Raw genomic sequence first — 5,000 nt, forward strand, 5'->3', positions numbered from 1 at the left:
TAAGTGCAGTTTGCATATAATTAGGCTTCATTTTTTATTTTTTTTGTGCCCATCCCACAGGTGCAATATTGTTTTAAACAAGATGACTGGAAAGAACTGAATTTTTCCTATTTGTATGCCTAATTTGGTGTCAACTGACAGAGTATTTGCAGAGGAAATGTCAATGTTAAAGTTTACCACGGACACACAGACACAGATACAGACTCACACACACACACACACACACACACACACAGACAAGCGAACACCGGGTTAAAACATAGACTCACTTTGTTTACACAAGTGAGTCAAAAAAGCCGAGAGCGAGTGCGTGGTAGAGTGGAGTTTAACGACCTATCGGCTTTACGCCCTTAAGGTCAAGTTGTTCGTGGCTGTGGTCTTTTCCAAGGGGGTGTGGCGTGGTCAAGGCGTTGGTCCTGTGGTCTTGCTCGAGGAGGGTCCTTGTTGTGTTCTGGCCGCCGGTGATGTCCGTGTGGTCCGTGCTGTGTCCTGGCTGTGTTCGGGTGGTGGAGTCCTGATTGTCGGTCCAAGGCTGGTCCTCGCGATGTCTTTTCTTGTCCCGGTGGCGATGATCCACAATAAGGGGGGGGGGGTGGGCGCTCTGGATGACTGATGTCTGTGTACGACCGTTAAGCCCCCTGGTTCAGCCAGGGGAACCCGGGCCCTACACAGCATCAGTCACACGCCCTGTCCTGGTTGTTGTCGTGTGGGGGAGTCCTGGGGAGCGCGTGTTCAGAGCATTGAAAATCTATAAACGAATTTTGTCCTGAGACAACAACAGGTGCGCTCCCTCATTAGCAAGCCAGAAGCGAAGCCATGGATGGCGTACGAAGGTGAAGGAAGACTTGAAACTTCTTGAAGGCTTCATTCAATAAACAAACGATTTGGGGAAAGAAACAGGCCACTGTTCTGCTCAGGTGAGTGGCGTGAGTCATCCTGCCAGTGGCGTTATGAACTGAACTGCTAGCTAAGTAAGTAAAAAAAAAAAAAAAAGAAAAAAAAAGAAAAAAAAGAGGCAAGGCCTTCAAGACTCACTTGTGATACACTTAAAAAACAAAAACAAAAAAAACCCCAAGCTTTTTATGTATTGAGTATAATTTCAAAATGTAATGTTTAAGACGAGTTTAAAGCAAATTAAGTCCCCTAGCATTAATTACAGAGTAATTTCCCTTTTTTTACTGTCTGCACTAAAACGCTTGCAAAATAAATAAAACTTCCATGCTTAGCAAAAGAAGTTCCTGTTCGAACAAAAAATGATAATAATGACTGCTCTTGTTGTTGGATCAGAATATCAGATCAAAGTGCCAAGTTTAGAGAATTAAAAAAAAAATTATATATATAACAGAAAATGCAACTAGTTTGCATATAATTAGGCTTCATTTTTTATTTTTTTTGTGCCCATCCCACAGGTGCAATATTGTTTTAAACAAGATGACCGGAAAGAACTGAATTTTTCCTATTTGTATGCCTAATTTGGTGTCAACTGACAAAGTATTTGCAGAGAAAATGTCAATGTTAAAGTTTGCCACGGACACACACACACACACACACACACACAGACAACCGAACACCGGGTTAAAACATGGACTCACTTTGTTTACACAAGTGAGTCAAAAAACGCTTGATATAACAAGTGCTCATCTTAATCAATCGATAGTAACATGAGAAGGGAAGAGGGATTGAAATCTTTGCTTATTTGCTGCTGTTGTTGTTACTGTTGTTGTTGTTGTTGTTTGTTGTTGTTCCTGCTGCTGCTGCTTCTGTTGATGTTGTTGTTGTTGTTTGTTGTTGTTGTTGCTGCTGCTGCTGCTGTTGTTGTTACTGTTGTTGTTGTTGTTTGTTGTTGCTCCTGCTGTTGATGTTGTTGTTGTTGCTGCTGCTGCTGCTGTTGTTGTTGTTGCGAATAGGCCAACATATGGAAAAGCTGTAAATGCCGATCCCATAGAATTTAAAAAAAAAAAAGACTTGAAATTTTGGTACCAGTACAATTGCATTCACATAGATATAGTTAGGACATGTAACAGACATTGACAATTCTGTTGATTTGTTTTATTGTCAGAGGATTTCAATCACCAAAACACCCCGAATATCAACAAAATTTTCATAATGCACACAAAAGCAGACTTCATAACAGGTATGCAAAAACAAAAAAAATTGCCAATGGCAAGAAGACAAGATTACAAAACCGTAAGATTTTCCAATCATCGAATCCAGATAAAAAGAATCTAAGTTTTATCGAATATATGTGAATAGAAAAGTAAAGCAGAAAAAAGAAAACTGGAGAGGAAGAGAGTACAAACATAACAGCCGAGACTGGAGAGAGAGAGAGAGAGAGAGAGAGAGAGAGAGAGAGAGAGAGAGATTCAGTTTCAGTAGTTTCAGTTTCAGTAGCTCAAGGAGGCGTCACTGCGTTCGGAGAAAACCATATACGCTACACCACATCTGCCAAGCAGATGCCTGACCAGCAGCGTAACCCAACGCGCTTAGTCAGGCCTTGAGTAGAGAGAGAGAGAGAGAGAGAGAGAGAGAGAGAGAGAGAGAGAGAGAGAGAGAGAGAGAGAGAGAGAGGATTCTGTTAATGAAGGTAGTTGTTTTTGTATTTACACCCAGCGTTCAGAGAAGATGGGAAGAGGCGACATGAAAATAATCACAAAAAATAACATTCATCGAAATAACATTATGTTCTTCAAGGACACATACCATTCGTACACACTGAAATACATGATACGTGTAACACACAATCGCAATACATGCAGAAGAAATAAAATCGTACACAGGAAAAAACCCTAAATAAATTAAACAAGCAAACACCAAAAAATAAACCAAACAAGCAAGCAAACAAACAAACAAACAAAAGACAAAAACAAAACAAAAACACTCAAAAAAAACCGTTCCTTATTACACGTAAATGGATTATCACCAAAGACGTTGTTATGAAGCTAAAGATGAGGTCTCTGAAGACCCCCGAACGGCCGTCAAAGAAATAGGCCATGGGTGGTGCGTGGAGATAATGACGTGGTCTGGTTGTGTGGCATGCACACGTGCAGAGGTGTGGGTCATAAATTACATGGTTGACAAACATCACTTAGCTGGGAGGATGTGTTTTCAAATTTACTGGGTGGAAGACTGGAGAGTGGATAGAAGGAGAGATAGAAAGAGTGAAGGAGGGAGTGAGAGTTGAGAGAGTCTTTGGTTGGGGACACACACACACACACACACACACACACAGCACACACACACACACACACACACACACACACACACAGCACACACACACACACACACACACACACGCACACACAACAACACAACAACACAACACACACACACACACACACACACACACACACACACACACACACAGAAGATTCTTTTTATGAGGGTAGTGGATTAAGCAGACACACATATCTTTTTACACCCACCATTCAGAGAAGAGGGGTTATCGAAATCAAAATTATCAAGAAAATAACGTTCATCAAAATAACACTATATTCTTCAAGGACACACATGACATTTAGACGCACTAAAACACACACATAAACGCGCATATAATACACAATCGAAATATATGTAGAAGAAAAAGCACATACAATAAAGAAAGAAAGAAAGAAAGAAAGAAAAACAACAACAGCAATAAAGAAACAAACAAACAAAAACATATAGAGCACTCAAAAAAAAAGTACCTTATTACACGTAAATGGATTATCACCAAAGACGTTGTTATGAAGCTAAAGATGAGGTCTCTGAAGACCCCCGAGCGGCCGTCAAAGAAATAGGCCATGGGTGGTGCGTGGAGATGATGACGGGGTCTGGTTGTGTGGCATGCGCACGTGCAGAGGTGTGGGTCATAAATTACATGGTTGACAAACATCACTTAGCTGGGAGGATGTGTTTTCAAATTTACTGGGTGGAAGACTGGAGAGTGGATAGAAGGAGAGATAGAAAGAGTGAAGGAGAGAGAGAGAGAGAGAGAGAGAGAGAGAGAGAGAGAGAGCATGCAGTTGTTGAGAGGTCATGTGAGTTTGATACCAGCAACATTGAAAGGTGATGCATGAAATAAAATATGTAAATGAGAAATATAGGATGGAGGAGGAATAGAAAGAGAGAGACAGAGACAGAGAGACAGACAGAGACAAAGTGAGACAGAAAAGCGTGTGTGTGTGTGTGTGTGTGTGTGTGTGTGTGTGTGTGTGTGTGTGTGTGTGTGTGTGAGAGAGAGAGAGAGAGAGAGAGAGAGAGAGAGAGAGAGAGAGAGAGAGAATCTGTAATGTCAAGTTTCCATGGTTTTACATCATGAATGAAAAGCCATACGTATATTTGAAAAGTATGTGTATGGATTATAAATGCTCAGTTGGAAAGGTATTATAGTAAATGGAATAATGATTAAAAAAAAAAAAAAAATCGAAGTCTGGTGCCAGTGGAATCTCGCTTCTGTTTGAGGATGATACAATGAAACTACAGGGTACATGAAATTTGTATTTGTATTTGTATTTCTTTTTATCACAGCAGATTTCTCTGTGTGAAATTCGGGCTGCTCTCCCCAAGGAGAGCGCGTCGCTATAATACAGCGCCACCCCCCCTTTTTTTTTTAAATTTTTTCCTGCGTGCAATTTTATTTATTTTTCCTATCGAAGTAGATTTTTTCTGCAGAATTTTGCCAGGAACAACCCTTTTGTTGCCGTGTGTTCTTTTACGTGCGCTAAGTGCATGCTGCACACGGGACCTCGGTTTATCGTCTCATCCGAATGACTAGCGTCCAGACCACCACTCTAGTGGAGGGGGAGAAAATATCGGCGGCTGAGCCGTGATTCGAACCAACGCGCTCAGATTCTCTCACTTCCTAGGCGCACGCGTTACCTCTAGGCCATCACTCCACAATATATATCCGAATAAACAAGGCTATCACGTTAATTAGGAAAAAAAAGCCAAAAACAAAAAAAAACAAAACAAAACAAATCCACAGAGAAGGAATAACAGAATATCCACCTTGCAAAACATCA

Source organism: Babylonia areolata, chromosome 19 (assembly GCF_041734735.1).
Source record: "Babylonia areolata isolate BAREFJ2019XMU chromosome 19, ASM4173473v1, whole genome shotgun sequence".
In the NCBI taxonomy this organism is placed as follows: domain Eukaryota; kingdom Metazoa; phylum Mollusca; class Gastropoda; order Neogastropoda; family Buccinidae; genus Babylonia; species Babylonia areolata.